A 26,892-nucleotide genomic window follows, 5' to 3' on the forward strand; every position below is an offset into this window, starting at 1 on the left:
TGTATTCCAGGAATTCTACTCTGGTGCATACAGTAGGCACTTAGTAAATACTGGATTGGCAGAGATGGGAAACACGTTTTCTGAGAGCCAATGGGTTTGTGGAGGAGGACCTCCCCCATCCTCCTCCTCCGATCTTCCAGTGTCTCCCGAAGCTGCAGGTATGTTGTCCTCAGAACTCGGTGGGCACCGTGGCAGCCCACCGTCCATCAGCTGGCAATACAGGCTCCGTTCCCTGTACACACCTAGAAGAGTTTCGTGCACTGAGAGCAGGCAGAGACGAAGTCAGAATATCAGGGCCAAGAGGGCAACTTTCCTAGAGTCTGGCTGGGAGACAGACCTCTGAGGTCCAGGGAGTGGGTGGGAACACCTACGAGGCAGCCAGGAGAGTGATCCTGGGCTCAGGAGGGCTCCCCACCCTCTGCCTGAAGTGGGATCTCCTCACCAAGAAGGCAAAGGGCAGAAGCCTTTGGGCCAGGAGCTCCACAGCCTTGCTGTGCTTCGGGCAAGTCGCTCCTCTCTGGGCCTCAGTTTCTTCTTCGATAGGGTTGAGTGCAGTGTGGCTCTCTGTGTACAGAGACGCTATGTGGTGTGTCTGCAGGGAGGAAGGCATGGGCACATTGAGGATGGATAGGATGCAGGGGCCAGGTGTTAGGCTAGGAACCTTTCCTGGAAAAGAGGCCTTCAAGGCCAGACCTGGCTCCCACCAAAGGCCCCGTGACATCCTCCATTCTAGTGTTGTTGATTAATGGCCACAGAGTACATGGGCGCCAGCAGCCACCACCACCTCCCCCCTCCCCGCCCCCGCAGCGGAATCAGCTATGATCTATGGGATTGGGTCCCTCGGGGAGTAACCATCTGATCTCAGAGAAGCTCTAAAAGTGGGTCAGCGCTGGGTGGGGCCTGGATGGCAGCGGCCAACTGGAAGGGAGGGGCTCAACTGTCATCTCTGTCACCGAGGTCAGGTGGTGAGCCTAGGACCCTATAGCAGAGGGACTTGTGACAGTGTGTGTGTAGCCTCAGAGGCACAGTTGTCTCAGTTCCTGGCAGGGGCGTTTTCTCTCCTGGCTGATGGAAGAGACAGAAAGCCAAAGCTGTTGTGGGGTACTGGATGCCCTAGACTCCAGGAGGCCAGGGAAAGCCTCTCTGCGGGGGGTGACACAGGTGGAACCAAGGGGTGAGGGGCCAGTTGTGTGAGTCCAGGGGAGGGAGGAGCCTGTGGTAGCGCCAGGAACTTACCTCAGCTGGTCTAGTCAGTGATGGGGAGGGGACCCTGAAGAGCCTCCTGACTCAGTCAGAAGTTTAGATTTCCCTCTTGGGAGGGAGGCACAAAGTCCCCCTCCAACTCATGCAGGCCCCTCCGGCCCCCTCATGAGAATGAATTGGGCGAGGGCCCTTGAGGAAATGAAGTCTGGAGGGGTAGCAGTTGTGGATAGCCTCTGTGGCTTGGGTGTGGAAGAGGCTATCCCAACCCTGAGGGCTGGACTCTAGCATGCCTTTTTTATTGACACCACTTACTGACTTCCACCGGGCAGCCACTGATTTAAATGGCTCAGTCCCATGCTCCCATGCTCCTCGCGCAGAGCCAGGAGTCTTATAAAACTTACATCACGTGAGACAGACACCCTTGAGTCACCCATGGTCACTTAGCTGGGAAGGAGCTGACCCTAGGTCCCGCCCACTTCTAACCCCCTCCCCAGGTCTGCTTGAGGCTGCCAGGAATCCCCACCTCCCAGTCTAGTGGATTTGAACCACGTCTGCGTATGTATGCGTGTGAGCATATACTTCACTCATCAGAAACCGGGGACAGGATCAGGCCAGAAGCATACCTGGGTCAGAGGGGCCCCGCTGTGCTGCGCTCTGCTGGCCCTCAGATGCCTCTGGCAAGGGCACTAACAGGGACCATGTGGCCACCAGCCCTTGGCCCACGACTGGTGTGTGCTCTCTCTGGGACGTCCATGTCTCTGCCTTGACAGAGGACCTTCCAGCAGGCCAGAGAGCCTGTCATGGAGAGAGCTGCCAGCCTGTGTCTCCAGCAGCACAGGTGGGGACACTTGCTCACTATGCCAGGGAGCTGGGCTTGGAGTGGATTGAAGTGGCCTATTCTGGGAGTCTTTCTGGGTGAGTCGTGGTAAGTTGGGCCCTTTCTGACTTGAACTCTCTCCAGCAGGATACAATGGAGAGAGGGGATAGATTTGATGATTTTGAAAGTTAACTGGGTTGATTCCTGCTCTTTCCTTGACTAGCTATGTGACCTTGAGTAGCTAGCTTTATCTTTACGTGAGCATTATTTCCCAGGGATAGAGAAACCCTTGGGGGGGGGGGCACAAGAGTCAGTACCCTGTTCATGTCACCTTCCCAATGCTTTGGCATCTACCCACCTCACAGTGAGAGCTGGCACCCTGGGCTTCTCTGTCCGTTGTGGCTGCCTCTGCTTTCCCGTTTTGAGGGCACTGAGCCCCCAGCAGATGAGCTGGTGCATGATCTCACAGCCAGCCATGCTTTCCCGTGTCCTCACCCCCCAGCTGGCAGGCCACGCCTGCTGCAGGGCCGAGCCCGCTCTTAGAACTGCGTGGTTTCAGCACCATGGCCAGCGGCCAGGCCAGGGCACTGATTAACTCAGCTGGGCCTTACCTGCCTCGTGGAGACAGCAGGCTCTGGGAGAGGAGTCCCCAAAGCCAAAGGACCACATTGCCCTGGCTTAGATTTTCCTGGACATAGTGATACCGCTTCCGAGCCCCTCTTGGAGCCACCTCCAGACCCAGACACTGCTACCCCCTCCCTCTCTAGGCCTTAGCATCACCATGGAGACAGTGTAGGAAAGCACCCCCAAAGCTCAGGTTCATGTGGCCTTGGGAAGCCCCAGTGCTGGATCTAATGAGATTGATTCTGCTCCCAATCACTCTACAAATGGGGAAATGGAGGCCACAGGGAAGAGAAGGCTAGGTTCGTGGAATGTCCCTGCAGTAAGGCAAGGCTGACCTTACTGCTCCATTATGAAGATGGAAATGTTAAAGCGAAGTGAGCATCCTTGGGGACCTGCACTAGCTGCCTGGAAACCTGATTCTGGAAGAACCTGGCTTTCTTCTGGCTGGATGTGTGACGAGTGTGTGGGGTTTGTCTCAGTACACCCACTCTATCCACTGTGGGTAGACACTGAGGTCCAGGCTAAGGCTCATGGTCACAGTACATCTTGAAGACATGGATATAGTTGGACTGGGTTCAGACAGAGCCTTGCATTCTCCAGCTATGAGACTTGGCTGCTTGTCTGTGAAATAGGGGAAGCCAGGACCCACATCACAGGGTGAGTAGGAAGATGGCCTTAGACAGGACAGGCCTGAGCTTTGCTAGTGGGAGCCCCTGTGGTGGGGGCACCCGTGTCAGCAGCAATTAGTGTCACTTGTTGTCAGCGCCTTGGTAACTGTGTGTGAATAGCTGCAGCAGTGAACAGCACAATCACCTGCCAGGCCACTACAGGAGCCTTCTCCAGGCACTCAGGACAGCTTCCCAGTCTGCTCCATTCCTCACTCTGCAGATGTTTGCCTCACACCTGCATGGCCAGAGGGCCTGCCTTGCAATTTATCCAGCATTGGAATCCTCTGGGTAGAGCTTGAGATGTATGCAGGGCTGTGACCCCACACAGGATAATGGGGAGACCAGGACAGAGGCTCTGGAAGAGCTGCTTGTATCCACAGGACTCAGTGGACAGGCACCGGGAGCTTGGCACCAGCACCCTGGCCCCAGCAGAGCCGTAGGGAAGGCCTCTGGCAGGCCGTGGCATCCCACGGAGGGCATGCAGAGTGAGGAGGATGTTCACAGCTGAGATTGGCAGATGGCGCTGTGGATGGAGGAGCAGAGCCCACGACATGGTGCAGGCAGGAGAAACAGGTTGTGCCTGGAGTGTGGAGTGGGCCCAGGAGCTGCAGACCTACGCAGAGGAGGCGGCTCATCTGCGGCGCTGTGCCTTACACAAGCCCCTTTGTTTTTCTTGCTTGCTTCCCCGGCATAGCTCGAGGAGTTCCAGACCTCTAGACCCCACCCTGACCCCGGCTCACGCCTGCCAGCCCCAGTCCCCAGCCACCCACCTCTCTGCTCCAGAAACTGAGTCATACCCTGACCTTGAAGTCTGTTTCGCTGAAATGAATCCCGCAGTGGGCAAAGGCAGGTTGATTAGGAGAGGCACTGATTATGGGAACGAGGCTCCTTCTAATGGGATCTTCCATGCTGCTGCCAGAGACTCTGGGAGAGAAATAGGCTGTCGTCAGGGAACCCTGAGAGGACACCCCAGCCCTGAAACCATGATGTGTGGGGACCTTTGCCCTTTCCTCAAATCCTCCCTGAGCAGGTGCCCAGGCCACCCCTGCTTGCTCTCACTGGGCTCTGGGTGGCAGCCAGATGTGTGGGCAGCACTAGTGGATATAGGGACAGGCTCTTGGGAGGACTGAGCAGCCTGTGGGCAACACTGCCTGCCCCCAGCCCAAGGCCAAGGCTGTCAGGAGAGGTGGGGCCCTGGAAGGAAGATGAACTCTTGAGTCTGCAGAGCTGGTATGAGAGGAGTTGGGCAGACGAGCCAGGTAGGGCAGGGGTACTGAGCATGGCTGGCAGGATCTGCATTCTCCTGCTCATTTGCCATGCATTCAGCACGTATATCGTGAGCACTTACCGTGGGCTGGCCGCGAGAGCAGTGGAGGACAAGTCAGATGTGGGCTCCTCTGGACTAGGCTTCATGGTCAGAATTTGGAGTGGAGATTTTCATGGAAAAGCTGTGAGTCTCTGCCTCCGAGTGACAGGCTCCCATGTAATAGCTTAAGGAGGATGGAAATGTACGCCTGCCCCACGTGTGAGTATCTTCCTCACAGATGAAGGGAAGGGCCATCCTATGTTAGCTGACTCCTTACCCTGTGACCATGAGGCCTCTACCGACATAATTAAGGCCACCCAGCAATAGAGTGGCACCCAGAAGGGCCACCTCAGGAGCTGCTTTCCCCGCTGACCCTTGACAGCCGTGGAGAACAGCATGTGAAGCCAGCTGCAGGCAGGGGAGGGCAGAGTTCTGTGCCGACCAGCAGCTGAGGCCTGCCTCTCCCAGGGGAGACACCAACCCTCTGGATCCCTGAGGCCTCCAGTCCTGTCCCTGGACTCTGCCTAGAGATCTCCCATTCAGTATCCTACCTCCTTAGTGTGTCCTGAGTGACTTCCATGTTGGCCCACAGGCCTGCCTGCTACTCTCCTTGGCCTGAACATAATGGCATCGTCCTCTGGAGGGCGCCCTGGAGGCACCCCTCCCTGGGTGCTTCCAAAACTTGCAGCTAGCATGCTGGCCATCTTAAGCACTCCTGAGATTTCCCAGATGCACGCCATGAGCGCAGTTGCCCGTGGCAGCCAATCGCTGCTCCTACTCCAGGCCATTGGTTTCTTTCTGTAACTGTGCCTTTTCTAGAAAGGTCATATAAATAGAAGCATGGAGCAAAATATAATCTGGCGCTTAGCTTAAAGTTTTGGCCTTCAGCTCTACTTTTGAGCACTCTGGATCTTGTCCCCCTTGAGTGGTCTGTGCTATCCGATTCCATCCTGGGTGGAGAACTCGGATGTTTTCGATGTGAGGCTAAGATGAACAGTACCGTTGACCCGTGCGTCTGTGGTCACAGGGGAAGCCAGCCATGGACAGCTGAGATGTGGAGGAAGATACCTGTCTGCCTTGGACAGAGCGCTGCTTGTCCTGCAGGCCTGGGGTGTCTGCCATTAGCTGCTAAAGAAGGGTTCCCTGACCGTGTTCCAGCTGAAAGCCAAGGGCTCCATGACCCTTGCCCCCTTCTCATCAGAACCAAGGGCTAGAGGCTGCTTCCTACCGCATCCTTGGCCTGTGGGCCTCTACAGCTGGAGTCTGAATGGTCTCTGTCGTCTTTTTAAAGTGTGTGTGTGTGTGTGTGTGTGTGTGTGTGTACAGAAATGTGTGAAGGCCAGGGGTTGATGTAAGGTATCTTCTTCACTCTTCTTGCTTTCAGGGTCTGTCACTGAGTGACGGCTCCCTGACTGATTAGAGTAGCATGCCAGTGAGCTCTAGCGCTCTGCCTCTTCACAGACCACACGCCCCTCTCTCTGTCTCTGTCTCTGTCTGTCTGTCTGTTTGTCTGTCTGTCTGTCTCACACACAGACAGACAGACAGCGTGTGTTCTGAGGTTATATACATGCACTGCAGCGCTTAGCTTTTACATGGCTCTGGCCCTTTACTGACTAAACCATAAATCATTTCCCTAGTTTTTGTTGTTTTTCTATTTATTTTATGTATGTATGTATGTATGTATGTATGTATGTATGTATTTAGACAATGTTTCACTGTGTAGTATTGGCTGTCCTGGAACTCACTCTGTAGACCAGGCTAGCCTCACACTCAGAGATCCACCTGCCGTGCATTTGATAGCACTACCCAGCTGTTTTTGTTTTTCAAACAGAGTCTCATGTATCCCAGGCTGCCTTGATTTCAACGTAAGGCTGAGAATCACCTTAAACATCAGATCCTCCTGCTTCTGGCAGGATTAGAAGAACCTATACCCCCATACCTGAGAGCTGGGGATGCCAGGGACTCAGAACTTTGCTCATTCCAGACAGTCACTCCCCCCAGTCCTTTGACCGGCTTCTAGAGCCCGGTGACTCCTGACTCAGTCCCCCAATAGAGCCCCTTCATTCCATTCTCCCTGGTCTCACCACAAGTCTGCCCCACTGACCCGTGGGCTGATTATTTTCCACAGGAAACCCACCAAGTGCTTGGGTCTCCACTGCGTCCAGGGAAAAGACCAGTCTCTGAACTGGCATGACAGGACCTTCTGGATGCTTGAGTCCCTTTCTGTCTCTCCACTCCTGTCCCCCTCCTTCCCCGGAGTCTACAGGCTGGCTCCCCGCTGTGTAGAAGGTTCCCAAATGTGGCATACATTCTCCCTGCTTCTTTCCCACCTGCCTGCCTGGTGTCTTCCTGTGGCCAGGCCCACGCCCAGGGTGGCCGCTGGCACCCACCCATCACTGTGGACTGCAACGTGTTTACGTATCTGCCACCCCCATAGGATTGGGTGTTCCAGGGACACTGCCTGACTCATCTTGTCCTCATTGTGGCCCAGTTTGGGGCCACGTTTGGAGTAGGAGCCCAAATGTTTGTGTGCAGGGCACCGTGTTCTCTGTATTTGCGCCAAAGCCCTGAGGACTTGGATGAGGCTTCAAAGGGGGTGGGGTGGCCATGAGGCAAAAAAATGGATGAGAATGCATCAGAGTGCTAGGTGTGGAGGACCACAGCACCTGAGCAGTGGTCCCACAACCTGCGGCCTTCTCTGGGGCCTCCAGACCCCGTGCTTGTCTGGAACATCAGTGTTAGGTGCACCCCCACTACACTGTTCTGTGAGAACCAAGACAAGCGTGCCTGGCTCTTGTCCACTCCTGGCCCAGGGTAGGAGGCTGCTGGCTGTTTCTTGAGTGACCTTGGGCGGTAGACAAGCAGCTAAGTAGAGGGTGTGGCTTAGCCTTGGGTTTGAAAGCCTGCCTGTGGTTCATGGTGCGGCTTTCTAGCAAGGTGACAGTGTGATTAGTGAATTGTGAGCACTCTGGGAAAGGGGTCTAAGTCTGTGGTGCCAAAGACCACCCAGTCCTGGGCCAGCAGGAGAGTAGACATGAGCCACGTGCTGTTGTCGGACTTCATAGATTCGTGTCTGCAAGCCCAGCTCGCCGCGGCCCTGTGTGGACAGCGTGCGTCAGAGTAGTTCTGGTACAGTGTTCTTCACACTTGGAAATCGTGCATCTAAGGGATGCGGGCATTCGATCACGAGGGACACTTCTAACTCTGGGGAGAATCCTCGGGCCCAAGTGTGACTCACGGGAGTTTGCTCCTGCCCAAGCATTCACTTACCATGTACAACCTGAGGCCACACAGTGCCCTCTGCTGCAGAATGGGTAGAGAAGAAGCAGGGCCCCAGGAACAGTAACAGATGTCACGATCTGCTGTGACTGCCAACAGGCTGTGTCCTGCAGGTGTGAGAGGTGACAGGCGTCCAGATCAGACCCTCAGAGGGGAGCCTCCCCACCTGGCTCCAGCTCCCATCTCCAGTTTGGGGGCAACTGCTTCCGCTTCTCCATATCAGGAGTGGTGGTTGGTGCTCCCGGCTCCTGGGCATGGGTCTGGGACTGTGGCCAGCAGGTAAGACTGGTTCAGGGCAGGAGGCAAGAAAGGACAGGACAGAGTTTAGAGCTGGAGCTGGCGCCTCTTCCCAGTCCTGGGCTCTAGCCAGTCCACTGCATCCTACAGGGACCCAACCAAGCCCCACCCGGCGCAGAACGTGGAGTTACTAGCTAAGGCTCAGTGGCGCCTCCTCTGGGCAAAACGTTCCGCTGGCTGCCAGCTGCCTGGTGGGTGTTCACAGTTCTTCACCACCATCCTAGCCACGCTGCTTGTGTGCTGAGACTGTCAAGACCTTCAGTGCACTAAGATATTTTGAGAGAGGGAGAGAGTGCATTTGCATACCTCTTATTATAGTGTATTGTTATAATTCTGCATTGTCATCAGTTATTGTTTTTAATTTCTGCTCTGCCTACCTCTAGGTGAGGCTTTATCACAGATGCACGAACAGGACAACGCCTACACTCAGTGCTCTCAGGTTTGGGGGCTTATTAGGGGGTCTCTGGATGTCTCTCCTGGAAGGGGCGGAGGCCAAAGCAGCCACTGTGCTGGGAAGGATGAAGGGCCACACATGGTCTGTGACCCCCCCCTACATCAGACCCGAGGAAAGGATATATATATTCCTATTTCACAGAGGGAACACTGAGGTTACCCCTCCACCGACAGTGGCCACCAGCGGAGCTGGATCTGACCACAGGGTGTGTGGCTCCAGAGTTGATGCTTGAAGAGGTCCGGTGTCTGACTTGGTCCTCCGGGTACCTTTGGAGTCAGCCATGGTGGACCCCTCTCATCCTGCCCTCTGCCTGGTCAGGTTCCTCCTCCAGCCGGCAGCACAGGCCTCCTTCTAATGTCTGCCTCATTCGGCCCTGTGGCTACACAAGTTCCCTTCATCACAGCCCAGAGTGAGAATCATGAGACCCAGGATGGGGTCCATGTCAGCTTTCATACCGTAACGGCCTGCGAAGGAGGCTTTAGTTATAATGGTGGCCTTGAGGGTGGGCTATGCGTATCCAGGGACAGCTGGTATGGACCAGTAGACTAGGGACAGGTAGCGTGGTGGTGAGCGGTGGCCAAATGGCTTGTGTTCCAGCGCTCTGAGGGAGATACCATAGTAGGAGAGACAGTAGTCTGGGAGGCTTGGGACTGAGGCAGGAAGTAGGCCTTGTGAAGGGACGGGTGGGAGGGAGTTGGGATGGTGCCAGTGTTTCTGCTTCAGGGATTCCAGTGGTTGGTGGCATCGTGGGGAAGAAGTGGACTGCAAGGAGAGGGTGGGGCATGTTTGGGTGTTTGGCAGCCGGGAGAGGGGCTTTGTGGAACAGGCTGAGGAACCTAGGCTTGGGGGGAGGAGGGATTTGGGAGGTCAGCGTGCATGTCACTGAGCTGTGCAGGTCAGAAGGGACAGAGCGAGCCTTCGCAGCAGGCCAGGCCAGCCAAGGAGAGCCTGGGACAGGAGGAGCTGTCTGGGCTGCTTTTAGAAACCACGTTCCCATTTCAAGTTTATTGAGCTGAAAGCTCTCGTATAAGTCTGTTGCGCAAATTGAATTTTTGGACAACAAACACTGCTTTAACTGCCTAGGATGGGAAAGCCAACAGCTGTGGGGGCAGGCTGGCCGAGTCCTGTGAGAAGGCCCTTCTCCCCGTGACCTGGAGCTGCTGAGGACACGACCTTCCAGCTGAGGCACGAGCCTCATTCCACTCAGATCTTAAGAGGATCCTTCCACAGAAGTGGGTGTGGGAGGCAGCGGCGCCAAGGACGGAGCAGTGCTCTGAGCAGAGGTGGTGGGCCTGCAGGATGGCTCTGGAGACCGGGCTCGTTTGAAAGATATGTTTTCAAGACATGGGCAGAGTTTTTAAGTAGAAGATGAGAGACAAGGGGAAGGGGAGAAGAGCCTTTGGTCACTTGGCGGTAGCCCAGGTTAGAGGATAGCAGAGAGGGCTTTACTCACACAGGATGTGAGAGGGGAGTGGGCAGCCCACAGTCACCATAGGGCCTCTTTGAGATCGGCTGGACGGGAATGCCAGGCCTGTGAGGAGGAAGCAGGAAAAAACCCAGAGCCTGTCGGGGGAATCAGTAAATAATTGGAAATAATTGCGAATAGTTAACCTTTGTTGATCAGCTCCAAATGCCAGCAGCACTGGGTGTGGGACTCAGAACTCTGACTTGGGAAGGGGGCGGGGCGTCCTGTGGGAGGGGCCAACAAACCGCAAGGCCCCTTTGGTAATGACCCTACAGAGAATGACACAAGCCTGGGTGGTAAGGCTTAAATACTAAGGATGTTCAAGGGAACGGCCAGAGGGTAACAGCACCCCGTATTCTGCTGAGCCTGGGTGGGGACTTCGAGTCACCCCTATCTTAGACATCAGCAGAAGAGAAGTTAAGAAATTTTCCCAGAAGACTGGGCAGGCCACACCTGTCAGCACTGTTCACACTAGGGAGGCAGAGGCAATCTGATCTTTATGAGTTCAAGGCCAACCTGGTCTATATCACAGGTTCCAGGCCAGTCAGGGTTTTCACAGCGAGACCTTGTGTCAGAGCAAAACAAAAATAGGAAGAAGGTTGCCCAGGGCCACTCAGCAGCTGAGAGCCGGGCATTTTATGTTGAGCCTCTGAGTTTAGTTAAAACTTATCACTGCGGGGCTACACGGCCTGTCGTTGACCAGGGTGCAGGGACGCCTGGCCCACTTACCCAGCCAAGCAGGCAGTGCCAGAAAGATAGTGAAGGAGGCGAGGAAAAGAGGCTCAAGACAGCTGGGCCACCAAGGTGCAGGGCAAAGGAAGAGCAAAGGCCCTGAGGCAGGCGCATGCCTGGTGTGTCTAACAAGAGCTTGTAGGGCCGTGGGCCTGGTGCAGAGGAAGCGACGGGGAGTGGATGCTCGCTGACCAGGACTGCCTGTGGTGGCTGAAGGGTTGTATGCTTGTGCTTGAGGTAAAGTGAAGCCCTGGAGATTTTAGAGCTGCGGAGGGGTAAGATCCGACTTGAGTTCTCACCAGACAGCTCTCTGGTTTCTGTGTCTGGGAGCAAGAATTAAGGGAGAGAAAAAATGAGGGGACCAGGGCCAGTCTGGAGAATCCAGGTAAGAGGCTGGGCTTAGCCTGGATATGAGAAGGGAGAGCTGTCAGGAATGAGTCCAGAGCTTGGGCAGCGGTGGCTTATGTGGGAACAGCCTCAGAGGAGTGCTCCATCAAGGGCTCACCGCCATTATTCCTGTTAATCCCTGGCTCCCTGGGGGGGTGGAGTAGGAATTGAGACTCACGTAGTTCCGTGGCCTTCATGGTTAGAAAGGAGTGCAGCTCCAATCTGGAACCAACTCTGCACACTAGGGTCTGTAATTCTCATTTAACACTCAGTAAAGGGCCTACTAGGTGCGAAGTGCCACGCTGAGTGCTGTAGCTGTGGGTGAGGTGAGCGTGCTTTAATCCGGTGGCATCCCAGTCAGAAGGAGCAGCGGCATCCTTGAGGCGAGGCATGGCGCCTAGGACAGACAGGGTGTTCCGCAGTGGGGAGGAGACAGCCAGAGGTCCTGGGGCCAGTGGGAACCCAACCAGTTAGGGGCCTGGTAGCTTTCCAGAAGCACACAGACCTCTGAGACAGAGGTTCTCAGGTTACAGATGGCCACCAGGAAGTTCTATGGTGTCATTTTCAGAGGATCAGGATGGTTTCGACAGAGTTACCAAGTGAGCCCTAACGCACGTGCCCTATGACTCTGAACGTGTCCTGTTAGGTGGCTGCTGGCTCATACACAGAGCCGTGTGTCTGTCACCACGGTCCATTTCAGAGCCGCTTTATTGCCCCAGAAACTGCTTCCTCCCACGTGGCAGCCTCCACTGGACTTGACTCTACTTTCAGTCTCTACAAAGTCAAAGCCACCTGTGACAGACAGTCTGCGTCTGTGGTGCTGGGCGGTGTGAGGACTTTCGCTTGGAATGTCTTTATCTTTGCATCGGATGTGGATGTCTGTGTTGGAAGTCCAAGACTTAGATGGTGTTACAGCCGGCCCAGGGCCTACTACCTACCTACTACCTACCTTAGAGAAGAGAAAATGAGGGATGGGGACCTGCAGTCTTCCCTCAGCAGACAAACTTGGGGGCTTCAAGGGGCCTTTGAGCCCTCCAAGTCAGGATGCTTCCCTCTGCTGCTGCCTCTCCCTTCAGTCGGGTGAACGTGGCTCCAAGTGATGAGTCGGTGGGAACAGCGTCTTTCCAAGCTGTAGCTCTGAGTGTACGGTGGATTTCTATCCCCCCTACGATGTACACAGAGGTCTTCCACGCACACTTCTGAGTGTGTGCCCTTTCACTGAAAATGAGTCTCATGCCGTCTTTCCTGCCACCCAAACCTTTGCCGGTCCTGCGTGTTTTTCTTGGCTGGGGATGTGCTCTTCCTCAGGGAGATGGGCTGCGTTGTTCTAGAACCAGAGGTCAGGGTTAGAGCCCGCTATCTGGGCCTCATTGGAGATCAGCGTGTGCTCCTTGTCAGAGGAGTGCCAGGGCTCTGAGGAGATTTGGGGACACCCACATCAGGAGTCTTCCTCCTGCCCTGCCATGCCATGCACCTCAGTTTCTTGCTTCGAAAAGGAGGAAACAAAGTCTTGTTTCACGCGTGGCAGTGTGGGAGCTGGTGTGTGGGAGGTGCCGTTTCTGGGAAGACCCTGGGGGGCAGTTTGGGATCCTTAGGCCTGGGGATCACAAATGAAGACAGTGAGTCCCCCAACCTCAGTTCGTCCTTTCCTGCTTCTTCTGTGGTGAATTGGTCCCTGTGTCTCCTCCCTGGGCTTTGTGAAGGGGCTAAATTCACACCCTGTCTAGCTGCTCAGATTCTGACCCTCATGCCAATGATGCCTTGGTTTCTCAGTCTGAGTTTTGTGACCTGGAGAATGGGAGGGCAGAAGGGCATCCTCTGAGGCCTCTGGGTCCGCTAGCTGCCTCCTGGGTAGGTAGGTGTGCAGCGGAGACGGTTCCCATTGACAACCGTCCAGGCAGTGGTTAGGGGACAGACAGACACTGCTCAGACAAGCGGACTGGAGAAGCCTGGCATTCCCCTCCCCCCGCCCTCCCAGGGAGGCACTCAGGCTGCTGGGACAGGAGGGGACACCTCCCAGGGTTTCCCCCAAGGCAGTACCTTAGGCCAGCATCCTTCCTGCCTTATCTTCTCAGACCTCCCTGCAGGTCCCGGAAAGAGTGCTCTTAACAAGAAGAGAAACTGAGGCTCAGAAAGAGGGGGCCACCTGTCCGTTATATCCGCAATGAGTGAGCGGCCAAGCTGAGATTTGAACTCCCAGTGGTGTGACTTTGGCCCCTCTCCTGACTTCCCTCATGAAGTGGGAGGGGGAGGGGCAGGAGGGAGGAGCAAGCTGAGGAGGGGAGAGGACTGCAGCTTCCCCACACTGGCTGCTGCAGGGATTCTGTGGGTGGCGGGAAAGGCATTGTAAATATGCATGACATGCAAATCTACCTCTAAAAACAACGTGGGCCTCTCATGAGCTGGGGTGCCAGGGTTCTCTGGAAAATACAGTGTTACACAAACAGTTGGGTTTCTATGACAACTATGCCGACTTGCCCCCTCTCTAAGGCTGGTCTGAAGGTCTCAAGGTGTGGCACTCATTTCTGGCTAATCAGTGGTTCCTCCTGTGTCCTGCAGACACTGGTGCCGCCTGCCCTCTGCCTCGAGCCTGGTGACCCCCCCTCCCTGTGTGACCAGGGCCCAACCCACACCTCCGATGGAGTGCTGGAGAGATGTGTGTGGCAGTCCTCAGTCCCACACCCGCTTCTGAGGTGTCATCTGCAGCAGACCTGCCGGCTACCATTTTCCCCGTGCACGTGGCTCCTTGGTTGGTAAGTACAGCCACAGGCCTGGGCACCTCACCCACCACAGTGCTTGCGAGTTTTGGGAAATGCCCAGCCCTCCCACTGCCAGCACCCACAAGCTGGCAGAGGGACCTCCGTAAGAGTGTTCCTGTCTGGGCACAATTACAGTTTAACCAGCTGGGTATACCCCATCCTCCTGACAACTCTGGAGGTGGACCTGGTGAGGATGCCTCTTTCCCAGGGAGAGAAAGCCCTAGCTGAGGATGGACCCTGGCAAACAGCACAATACACTTCAAATGCTCTACGCAGGGCTGGGGCAGGTGCCCAGCACGGGCTCAGGAGGAGGAGGGGAGCAGGGAACTTGCTGCAGGCTGTGGCGTGACAGGGCCCACAAGCACACGTTCCTCCTCCTCCTGCTCCACCTGCCTAAACTCACACAATGAGGTACTGGGCTCAGCCCTATCTCTGACTGTCCCTCCACACCCACACTGTCTTCACAGAGCCTGGTTCTTCCGTCATCCTTCCCACAGAGCAGGGACAGCCACCTCAGGCCCACATGGTGCCAACCGCAGCGCCTGCCTCATATATCTCCCTGTTCTTGTACAGTCTCCCGCCATCCCAAGGTTCTGCTGATATAACCTGTCTAGTTCACAAGGGCCCCAGACACCATTCAGCCTGGGTTGAAGGTCTGCCATCTTGAATGCCCAGGGGCTAGGATCAAGGAAGGTAGTAGGGGAATGTGGGAGTCTCTCATGATGTCTCACCAGACCCCAGCAGGACCCAGGACCCCATCAGCCTTCTGGGGTCCCAGAGAGCAGCTCTAGTGTCCCTCAGCCGCCAGCCCCTTCGCACCCAGCTCGTCCTTCCACCTGCCAACAGCGGCTTCCTTGATGAGATGCTTATAAGAAGGGGAAAGACTGGTGAATATGCATAATATGCAAATATCGAGGATAATATAAAAACCCGAGAAGTTCACTGTCAATAATGGATGTCTTTGAGAACCAGACGCTGCACATTTGTGCGGTGCCAGCCTTATTGTTAGTAACTGCGAAAGGGCCCCCATTAATTAGTACCCACCCCCAAACTTGGTCCTCCCCCCAACACACCCTGCCCCCCCACCTGGCCCCCGGTCTACTGTGACAACCAGAGACACCTGTTACATTTGGCTGAGACACTCTCACCACAGAATCGATGAGGACATGGTGGTCTGAGTGCCTTCAGCAAGCATGCTGGGTTTGCCCAAGGCAGGCCAGGGTCTCCCTGAGGACAGCGTGTGTCTCGGGGCCAGCCTGTGAGGCAGGGGGTATTTCTTGAGCAGTTACTACGTGCCTGGCATTTGCTGAGTGCCTGGCACTCTTCAGCATCTCATTTCAAGTCCCCGAGGCTCACAGAGGGCTTAGCCTCTCCTGCTGTTGAGCACTGCTCCGGGGCCTCCTCCGCCCTAGGGCAGATTCTGGAGGCACAGCTGCCATCGCTCACAGCCCCCTTGTGTGTGGCCCAGTGACGGAGAAGGGATTCCTTGGCACTGGCAGGGAGCAGCCGTCAGGATCACGTGGAAAGATGGAGGCCTGGGTGGCGCGAGGGAGGTGTTACTGTTGCGATTTCGCTAACAAGCTGGTTATTTAAGGAACTGGGAAGCTCTGAGGGAGCCTCTGTGCCTGGGCAGAGGCGGCTGGGAGGACAGGGTCCCCAGGGAATTGAGGTCAGGGAGCCAGCCACAAGCACTGATCAATGGATTGATTGAGTCTTGTCCACTTACTGACAATCGTAACAGCCCCGAGAAAGCCTGGGGGAAAAAACTCCACTGTGTCAAAGAGGACCTGTGAGCTGGAAGACACAAGGGGCTTGTAGACGGGGCAGAGCTCTGCTTGCTGGCCTGGGGGTGGGCACAGCCTCGGCCGCTGGTCACTTAGCACACTCTTTTTGGCTTGTGTATGTTCCTCATGGTAGTGTATGTCACAGTAAATGACACCCTCCCCCCCCCCCGAAAAAATACCAGCTCTAACAATAACAGCTACCATTTATTTTCTAATTATCAGGCTCCTTACCTCCTTACTAAGGATTTTCCTTTTTTTTTTTTTTGTTTTAATGTATGTATGTATGCATGCATGTATGTATAGATGGATGGATGGATGGATATACGTACTTTATTTATTTACTTATTTGAGACAGAGTCTCTCTATGTACTCCAGGTTAACCTGAAATTCACTGTGTAAACCAGACCAGCCTGAAACTCAAGAGCTCCTCCTGCCTCTGTCTCTCAGGTGCTGGGATTGCAGTCACATGCCATCATCTCTGGCTTATTTACTTACTTTTGCTAGATGGGATCCAGAAGCTTACATGTGGTAGGCAGGCGCTCTGCCACCAAACTAAACTACACCCCAGCCTCCCATTTAGCTTTTTACTATAATTATTATTATTGCATCAAATCTTCACAGGTTTTCTTATTTTCCCCATTGTAGGGAAGGGGTAAGTCAGGCTTCCAGGTAAAGCTCCTTGGCACATGCCTAGAGGTAACGAGAAACCAGACAGGAACTCAAGCCTCCAGTGCAGGGAGGGGCTTGGAAGCTCCCCCAGGACGTGGGGAGCCCTCTGTCTCTGCCGCTTTCGTCTGTGCCTCTTGCATGTTTGAGGTCTGGGAAGTTGGCAAGCATCCGTGGTCATGGGCAGCTGTGAGGGCTGGGACCCTGAGGAGGGCCAGCGTGGGGCATTCACTCACTTAACAAATGCTCCAGACGGGAGCCAGACATTGCAAGGGACAGCTGGGGAGGAGCAGCGGAAGACTCAAGCTTATTCAAGGTAAAAAGAAGTCAGGCAGAGGAAGCAGGCTCAGACCTGTTCTCTAACCCAGTGCTTCGCAAGCTTCCTGACGCTGCGACCCTTTAATACGGCCCTCCGTGTTTTGGGGACCCCAGCCATAAAACTATTGCATTGCTACTGCATAACTGTAATCTTGTTACTATTATGAATCATAATGTAAATATAATAGACAGGATATCTGATCTGATATGCGACCCCCAAGAGGGGTTTCGACCCACAGGCTGAGAAACACCGCTCTAAACTCACTCCCTGCAGGCCTGCTATGTATTGAACCTATTATCTCATCAAGCACAGAACAGCCCTGTGGAATTAGCTGGGCATGTGATGGGTCTGAAGTCTGGAGAAGTGACTAGGGTGAGACTCCACGGGCTCTGCTGGTGAAGTGACACTGACAGCCCACTCCTGGGAATGGTAAACAAACAGGCTTGGACCTGGTGCTAAGGACCACACTCAGGGGAAGTGATATGTCCAGCTGGTGCTGGGGACAGCCCTAGAACATGGCTTGCAGAAGTCTCTCCGGGGCCTGAAGCTGGCAGCCTGTTCTCTCTGGGCACCAGACCCAGAGGCACCCATACATTCTAAGGAGGTTTATTGAGAGCAGTCAGACACGTTCATACCCCTCCCAGAGCACCCAGGCTTGGGGAAGGACTGATGTTACACAACCACTCACATAAACAGAGGGAGAGGAGACAGGACCAGTGCAGTGAAGTGGATTAACAGCCCAGGGCCACACTGTGACACAGGACTGCCAACAGGACACACATCAGCACACTGGGTACTGTTGCTGGTTGTAGCAGGGCAATTGGGAACAAGCCACTTGCCCATCTCCAAGGGACTAGTTAAATCTGTTTGCTGCATCTGTACAGTGGTGCCTGCTGCGGCTGTTAGAAATGGGGCCGGGATCTAAATTTACTGTTGCAGAAAGAACTTCATAGTGTGGAGTTAAAACAAAAAAAAAAGAGGTTATAAGCTAGCATGGGTAACATGAGGCCATTCTCATCAGACTTGTGAGTTTATAGAGCTGTTCCCAGTGCTTCCCTTGGGGCATACAGACCTAAGGGGATTGGGAAATCAGATCGGGCTGTGACTCCTTTCTATTTCTTCTTAGCTGTGTGACCTTGGGCAAGTCACTCGCCTTCTCTGGGACTTACATTCCGCAAAACGAAGGGATGGATAGCATCAGAGAGTATTGACCTGGGCCAAGGTAGAATCATACCTGGGTGATACCGCAGGTGTTCGGTGCCACTGTGTAACGTCACATCCGCCAGCCTCTGCAGGTCGCCTCTTTACTTAGTCCCAGAGATGACACCCAATGAGGATAGCATAGCTCTGTGCACAGGACCAACAAAACCCCAGCTCAGCAGCACCCCCACCCCAAACCTGGGACCCTCCCCTTGACCTACTAACCTGCCTCACTAGTCAACACCGTCCCCAAAGAGGCTGCTGTTGGGGACGTGTTGGCCCTGGAGCCTCCACTAGCCCTGCCTGGAAAGACAGGCTGTGCCTTCTGGATGCTCAGAACCTTAAATCTCTAGCGGAGAGACTCCAGCTGAGGAAGCCAAACTTTCATGAGTCTCTGGACTCTCCATCATGAATAATCCGACACATGAAGACGTGGGTACTTATTTCACCAGCAGCCTCACCGCGCCGCCCGTGATGATGGTGATAAATTAGAAAGTACCCAATTATCTGTCTGTGAGAGATGGTTAAATAAATTCCGTCCAGCAGCTGACAGCATTCTCTGTACTGTGGAGACAGCACTGTAGATCTGTCCTTGTTGACATGGAAACATGTCCGAGGCACATTGTCGAGGGAAAAATAGATGCAAAAAATAGGAGGTGAAGCACGGGGCCCGTCAAGATGGCTGAGTGGGTAACGGCGCTTTCCACCAAGACTGCTGACTACCCGGGTTCAATGCTTAGGATGCACATGGTAGGTGGAGATAGCCAACTCCTACAAATTGTCCTCTTACCTACATTCCCACACACTCACACACACACACACATACACACATACACACACACACACACACACAGCACACACAAATAAATAAATGTAGTTTTTAAAATGGTGCATTGGTCTCTGTTAGTTCAAGACCAAGGTCAACTTGGTCTATATACTAAGTTCGAGGCAAACCTGGTCTACATAGTGCATTTGAGGCCAGCCTGGTCTACATAGTGAGTTCTAGGATAGCCAGAGCTACATAGTGAGTCTTATCCGAGTCTTAGGCAAGAAGGGGCAGGGCACCTACTTAGATAGCCACTGAATTGTTTTTTTTTTTAATGGAAAAAATGAGTATAGTCATTCCCCTGGTCAGGGACATGTCTGAGTCTGGAAGGATAGTCACTTAGGCATTCATAGTGATGTCCTCTGATGTGAAGCAAGGGGTGGGCTCTAGTTTAATTTTATTCATTTCATTCAGGATCCCTGTAGTACAAAGGACAGAAACCCATACCTGCCTTGTGGGGGAAGGGGTGACCTGCAACTGTGAAATCCAGGCCCTCCTGTATCCAGAGGTTCAGACAGCGTCACCTGGACCTGACTGCTCAACAGTGGACCCTCTGTGTGGCTCCAGCCCTCACAGAGATTCCCTGTGTAAGTGACAAGTTGCTTGTCCAGAGGAGGCAGTGCGATTTCTTCCCAGGCAGTTCAACCCAGTTCCCAGAACCAAGACTTGGCGTGGATGTGGCCCCCCTTCAGTCAACTGCTGCTGTTAAAGAGGTGCTCTGTGTTCTGATTGGCAGCCTTGACCTACACATTGCTTCCTAAGAGTGGAGGGGAGCTGATACCTCTAAATCAATGATAGGCTGTGACCTGGGGTGGCCAGTGTGGTCAAACCCAGCACAGCTCTCTTTGGGAATATCTGAATTCCCCAAGACGTGTGACTTTGTTGTTGGTTTTGGGTTTTTTGAGATAGGATCTCACTATAGATCAGGTGGGTTTCAAGTTCATAATCTTTCTGTGTCAGCTTGTCTATCTATCTATCTATCTATCTATCTATCTATCTTACTTTGTTATTTTGAGACAGGATCTCACTATGTAGCCTAGGCTGTCCTGGAACTCACTATGTAGACCATGCTAGCCTTGAACTCACAGACATCTGCCTGCTTTGCCTCCTTGTGCTGAGGTTACAATCTGTGCCATCATACCCTGCCCTTGTCTCAGCCTAGGGCTGCAGGCATGTGCCACTGCTCTGAGCCCGATATTCGATGTTTGTAATCAGACAAAACAAGGCGGCAGTCCATGGGGTCCTGAACCCGACCTCAGTGTCAGAGCCGATCAGGCTGCCTTACACTGTGAGTCAGAATATGGGCACCTTTGGGGCCCTGGTGTCATTCAGACGCCTCCCTCAAAAGGGAGCTGACCTGGTTTTGGGAGGGGGCTGGGAGCCCACAGAAGATTTATCTAGAATTGAGAGGAACTTAAGAGAATATGCACAGAAGGCAGAGGAAACACAAAAGCCAGCTTGGAAGCAAGGAAGGCTTCCTAGAGGAGGTGTTGGTCAAAGCACCAGACAGAGTGAAGGATGAACACGGCACGGGGAGAAGCCACACGCCAAAGGCCCAGAGGCAGGGGGTGGGTACACACCTTCGGATAAGAAGTTTCAATCCCAGCACTTAGGAGGCAGAGGCAGGTGGATTTCTGAGTTCGAGGCCAGCCTGGTCTACAGAGTGAGTTCCAGGACAGCCAGGGCTATACAGAGAAACCCTGTCTCAAAAAACCCAATAAAATAAAATAAAAAGTTTTAGGGCCAGACTACAGGGGCCTTGAATGCTAGAGTAGGAGTTCGTATTTTGTGCTGGAGAGGTGGTGGTGCACGTCAGAAGGATGCAGTAGGAGAAGGGCGCACCACTGGGATTTCTGCCTTAAGCTGGGAGCTCAGTCTGCGAGGATTGGGTCAAGACCTCCAGTGGAAAAGGAGAAAAGGGACCCTAAGGCCTGTCAAGGAATCCTGTATTTATCACTATCAGGAACCCATGTCCCGAGATGCCTGGCCATTGTTTGCTTGCCTCTAGAGATGGGCTTGCTCCTTGTTCCTCTACTATGGGCTAGAAAAGTACGCCATAGGACCAAGTCCAAACGTGACGAGATTTGGGAGCTGTCCCCCAAATGGCTGCTCAGAGGAGAGGTGGAGGTCTGCGCTTCCAGGTCAAGGCTTCAAGCTGATGGAACCTGGTATCCAGGTATTCACGGCCCCCGTGGGAGTCTGGATGAAGGATGGAAGAGAGAAACTGATTCCGCCCAGGTCAAACTGTTGGATCTTGGGGCCCACATCTGCTGATGCTGCCAGTTCCCCAGAGTCCCTTTGCACTTTACAAAGGAGGATATGGACATTCAGAGAGGCTAGACCATCTCTACAACAGCACAGGGCAAGTTAGGATCAGAGGCAGGACATGAGCCCTCCTCTGCCAGCCCTCTGCCCTCTCGCCTGTCTTCCTGTCTTCCCACCCACTCCCGTCCCCTTAAGTGGAGCCTGGTCACCTTCTCCACTCAGCCTTTATAATTTTGTTCTGTGAACTCCCAATGGTCCCAGACCATCTTGAATACCCTTCTGAATCCTCACTGATTAAACCTTGTGTGATTACTTTGTTTCTGGTCAAACCGTCTGTGGTCTTCACCATGCTGTGGTCTTCACCATGCCCCGTGGCCTCTGTTCACTCACAGCCTCGCACCCAGTCTCACACAGCTGATGATTATCCAGCTTGTGTCAGACCCCAGGTACAAAGCCATGTCTTATGTCTCACCCAGGCAAGGTCCACCTTGGCTAAGGAGAGCAGTGTCTCCTTCCGTCAGTAATGACAAACAGACGTGATCAGCAGGAGGAGACGCTTGCTTGGAAGTCTCCATGGCCAGAGCAATGGATCTTGTGTCCTCGAGTAAAGTCCTGAGGGTGAATGTGGTTCTCTAGGGAGAAAGTGTCACTGGGGCTGAGCCTGGCAGAGCAGTGCTGCCAAGAGGTCACCAACCTGCAGCTGAAAGGTGAGCTGCAGATGAGGGAAGGAGGAGCCAGAGAGGTCAGCTGACCTTGGAGAGCTCATCCCCAGGAAGTCCCGTAGGGCTGCTGCGTCTCTCTTACTTATCATGGTCAAGGCAGAGGTGGGTGAGCTAGCTCCCAGTGGGCAAGTGTGAGGGCACAGTGGGAGGAGGGGCAGGAAGGGGCATGGCAACCTGTCTCTGGTACTCAGGGAAGGAGACTAACAGGCCAAGGAAGCCTTTGGGACATAAAGAGCTCTCTCTAGACGGAGTAAGTGGGGTAGTAGTAAGCTCCCCGACCCTGGGAATATTACAGCAGCAGCTGACCTGTCGACCTGGAAGCAAGTCTGTAGAGTACTGTGACTCAGCTAAGGCTATGGGAATCCTTCCCAGCCTGGGTTTCACGTGCTTGCTCCAAACCTCAGTTTCCTCATCTGCGGTATGGGGATAACAGGATCGCCTCTCAGAGTTGGTTGCAAAGTTCAGATAAGACCATCTAAGTCCCACGGATGTGGCCAGTACTCCTTGAATGGAGACATGTTGTGGCTGATAGGAGGAGCCTTTAGGGTCCTTGTCACGGACTCTTGCTCACTCCCTCAGGACCCATTTTCTGCCCTGTGGGTTGCCGCCATCTCATCTCCAGTTCCCCCTCCTTGGGAGGTGGCAGGAATTCCAGACCCTTCTGGGCCCCTTTTAGCTCCACTTGAGCAAGAGCTGGCAGGTTGGGGCGTCGGGCGCCATCCGCTCCCATATGCTTCCTGCTATTTAGGGGAAACCTCTCCTCGCGTTCCTCCAACCACACGGGCTGACATTTCCAGACAGACGCTGGAACCAGCTCTTTGGAGGATTGGCAGATAAATTTGGCCCAGGCTGTTGGGAAAATCTTCAGCCTTGCTGGGGAATTGGAGCCCAGGCTCGCCGACTTCTGTTCCCTCTGAGACTTCTGGGCCTCTCATCCTCTGTGAGGTTGCAGATTAGGGTAAGTCTGCCCAGCTCAACCTTTCCCAGGAGAGTGCCTGGAGGGCCAGGAAGGGTTGGCTTCCAGCTTTGCCTCAGAGGTAGCAGGAAGGCAGTAGAGACTTCTCTATGACACACCACACAGGCCACCTAGGTGTGACCCTGCACACCTTGGCCAATGGCAGCTGGAATTAGAGAGATCAGAGCCCTAGACACTTCCTGTCAGCGGCATCTCCCAGAGATGGTGCCATTTCTCTGAGCCTCTTTTATTTAATTCATCTGTAAAATGGGGCAGTGGTAGGTGTGTCTGGCGAAAAAGCCACAGTGGGGGGGGGGGGCTGGGAGGAGTGCTTGGCACGTGCTGTGTGCCGAGTGCTACACAAATATGGTTCCTTGTCGTCATTGTCATTTTGGGCAGGGACTAGTGACTCAAGAGACACCAGCGGCTTCTCTTCTTCCCTGCAGCTGTGGCTGCGTGGGCAGTCCTAAGGGGGTTCACACTTAGACTGAGGACCCAGTCTCAGCAACCGGTGCATAAGAACAGATAGATGGAGGTGACACGTGACCATACCACGCATGCACGCACGCACACACACACACACACACACACACACACACACATGGCCTGGTGTCTCATCTTACCCTGTTGGGTCTGGGACACTTACCACTTGGTTCTGCCACATGAAACCGTAAGGGGGAAGGCCAGGCCTACCTCGAGGCCTAGTCTGGGGAGACCAAGTGGCAGCCACAGTGGGAAGCTCTGTGGAAGTGTGAGTAGCTCTGGCTGGCTGGCGTAGAAAGTGGGTGGTAGGAAAAGGTAGGCAGCATCCCCGAGCTTCATTCAGCGCCTCCCAGTGGAGCGCCATGCCAGACAAGGCTGGGAAGCTAGGCAGGCCTCCTGCCCTCAGGAAGCTCCGCATATAATCCAGCAGCATCAATCCACCAGTATCGCTAGGCTAAGCTGCCTGGATGCACCCAAGGTCTGGAAGGAATGGCAGTCTCTTGGTGGTGGGCACCCACTTGAGGCAATCTGTCAGGGGCCTCTCTGTAGCCTGGAGAATGGGGTAGGGCCAAAGGACAGAAACAGAGGGGTCACACGTGTAAATGAGAGGGACAAGAACCTGACCCTAGTGGCTTGAATACTAGACCTGTCAGAAAGTCACTCTGGTGGCAGTTGGGGGCCAGCAGGAGAGGTGAGAATTTGAAGTGGCCAGTCGTAGATGGTGGAGCAGGGAGAGGAGGGAGGTCAGGGTTGGAGCAGAACCCTGACACCTGGGCAGGTAAGCTCCGGACCAGTGAGGTGTGCAGAGGAGACAGCAGGGGAACCAGGGAGAGCGAGAGCCAGGAAGGCTCAGAGGAAGGGCGGGAGCTGTGGGTGAGGAGGGGCATCCACCCTGCTAGGACCACAGGCTGTGGTGGCAGCAGGCTGATAGCTCCTGAGCACAGACTTCACAGACTTGAGTGGCCACTGACTTAATCTTTCCACTAGCCTTGTCACTTTGGGAAAAATCATGTGACCTCTCTGAACTTTGCCTGCCCTAAGACCGAGCTCCTTAGAAACTGCACTTGGTTACATAGAAAGGAAGAAAACAAACAGGATTTATATAAACACCCAGGAGGTTGTAACAAGAATCCAGATGGAGCCAGGTGTGGTGGCACACACCTAAGATGCCAGCACTTTGAAGGTGAAGGCTGAACAATTGTGAATTTGAGGCCAGCCTGGGCTACGTTGCAAGTTCAAGACCACTCTAAACTGCACAGGAAGTCCCTGTGTCCAGACAGCAACAATAATAAACTCCGAGGCTAGAGATGTAGCTTAGCAATAAAGCAGTTGCCTGCTCTGGGTTTAATCCCCAGAACTACAGAAAGCAAGAAAAGAATGTGAAGAATGGAAGGAAGGAGAGGGGAGGGAGGAAGGGGGATGGGAGGGACTATCAGACAGTCCAATCAGGACCAGTGTAGCCAATCATGTGACCAAAGGTCCAGCCTCCAGCATATTTGGGCAGTGTCTTGCCTTCTTATAGTGACAGTGGCTGCTCCATCTCTGCATGGGATGTTTCAATTCTGGGGAGAAGAAAAAAATATTTTTCTGAGGTTACTGCTTTCTGAGCCTGCCATTTTTAGCCAAAAAAAAAAAAAAAAAAAAAAAAAATCCCAATAGTCTTCCAGGAAGTCCCTCCCAGGAGGACTTGGGCCTACATTTCCAGCCTACCCTACCCTCCGCCCTGCCACCCTATGACCATATCCATATGCCCATCCTACCTGCAAGGGAAACTAACGCCATGGGCATTTCTAACAAGAAGCTTCTCTTACACAGAGGGGAAATGGCTAGCAGGAAAGCTGTCAGGAGCCACTCCGAAGTCTTCCTCAGAGATCCCCTGAGGTACTAATGTTCACAGCCGCCAGGGCACCAGGGACGGGGACTCTCGGGAGAGCAGCGCTGCCTCTGAGCTGTCGTGTGTGCATTCATCCAGCCCCCCTGTACGGTGGGTGTTTCTGACAGAGAGCCCTGAGACACACAGGACAGTATGTGGGAGAGAAAGGTGAATCAACCAGCAGATGCGCTTCCTTCCACATCATACAAAGGTCTGGGTGTCCACTGCAGGATGAGAACAAATTGGAGGTTATCCTGGGCTACACAGTGAGTATTTGCCTTTACTGCCTGAAGGGTGGTCAGGACAAGGATAACTACTCATCGAATGGCTAAGGGTGCTAGTTAAAAATGGCGTCACTAGTGTAATGACTGGGAGACTGGAGGCTCAGACGAGCTGGGAGACAGGCCTTTGGAAAGAGAATTGGTTAGGAAGGCCCTCTGAGGAAGGGCCTTCCAACCGTGAGGTCAGTAACCAGCTGGAGAGGAAGGTGGCTTGGGGGTGACTAGATTTTGACATTTTGACCTCAGCCCTGGGCTCTGTGGAGAGCCACGCCCTCTGCCTTGTCCTTGGTGCTGACTACACGGGGAGTTGTCCATGGTGCTGAAGAGGGGATTTGTCCTGCCCTGGGGGGGGGGGGTGCTGTCCGTGGTTCTGTCTTCAGGAATTTTTAAAGAATCCTTTCAAAATATGGTTTTCTGAGGAGCCAGCTGTGAGGTCAGCTTTTTGACCCTGGCACTGAACGGCCCTGAGGACTAGGTTTGGATGGTTGCTCGTGGCCCTGTCTTCATGAGCCCTGCAGGAGCTGGTTATGTAACGTGCTGCTCACGTCTAAACCTCAGCCTGCAGGGGAGGGCTAGTGTTATCCTCGTCTCAGAGGTGAGGGGACAGAAGCCAGAGGAAAACCCAAAGGGACCCATGGACTGTGTCTCTAGTCTCAGTTCTCCTGACCGTGCTAGGGAAGTTGCTGGTGGAGTCTCATGGAGCAGAGGTAGGGATATTTCCCGCGTGTTGGGCTCTGTGCCCGGGGTTTGGCCACCCAGGCCTCTCTTCTTTACAGCTATCCTATGGCAGAGTTCCTGGCTCCCCCTCACAGACATATAGGCAGGGGTGAGGGGCTTCCCAGGTGGCTTAGCGAGAAAGTGTTAGGGCGCCCTTGAGACAGAAAGCCGCCAACATAAATATCAAGATCAGAGGGGATTCTGGGTGCAGTCCAATCCAGACCAAAGGAGGGGCGTGGCCTGCTAGGCTTGGCTGACTCTGACTTCCTGTACCCTCGCAGCCATGGTCTCCTCACAGTACCTAAGCTCCACCAGCGTAAGAAAAGAAATTAGCCCAGCAGTGGTGGTGCACGCCTGTAATCCCAGCACTCTGGGAGGCAGAGGCAGGCGAATTTCTGAGTTTGAGGCCAGCCTGGTCTACAGAGTGAGTTCCAGGACAGCCAGAGCTACACAGAGAAACCCTGTCTCGATAAAACCAAAATAAAAAAAAAAAGTGATAAAAGAAATTAGTGGGGGTTAGGGAGATGGCTCAGCAGTTAAGAGCGCTGATTGCTCTTCTGAAGGTCCTGAGTTCAAATCCCAGCAACCACATGGTGGCTCACAACCATCCATAATGAGATCCGATGCCTTCTTCTGGAGTCTGAAGACAGCTATAGTGTACTTACATACAATAAATAAATCTTTTTAAAAAAGAAAGGAAGGAAGGAAGGAAGGAAGGAAAGAAAGAAGAAATTAGTATTGCCACAAACTAGGTGTCAAAGAGCATGTGGTTCAAATCCTGGGTCTGCCTCAACCGTGTGGCCTCAGAGG

General features: G+C 53.9%; 1 protein-coding gene across 1 annotated transcript in view; it reads left to right on the plus strand.

Annotated features, from left to right (window-relative positions):
* Positions 1-26,892, plus strand: part of Dlgap4 (DLG associated protein 4) — a 147,811-nt gene that overhangs the window by 39,272 nt on the left and 81,647 nt on the right. Inside the window, exon 2 of the mRNA XM_052184097.1 lies at positions 13,792-13,985. The gene's annotated coding sequence lies outside the window, so the exon portion shown is untranslated. The remainder of the gene's footprint in view (positions 1-13,791; positions 13,986-26,892) is intronic.

Source organism: Apodemus sylvaticus, chromosome 5, assembly GCF_947179515.1.
Source record: "Apodemus sylvaticus chromosome 5, mApoSyl1.1, whole genome shotgun sequence".
In the NCBI taxonomy this organism is placed as follows: Eukaryota; Metazoa; Chordata; class Mammalia; order Rodentia; family Muridae; genus Apodemus; species Apodemus sylvaticus.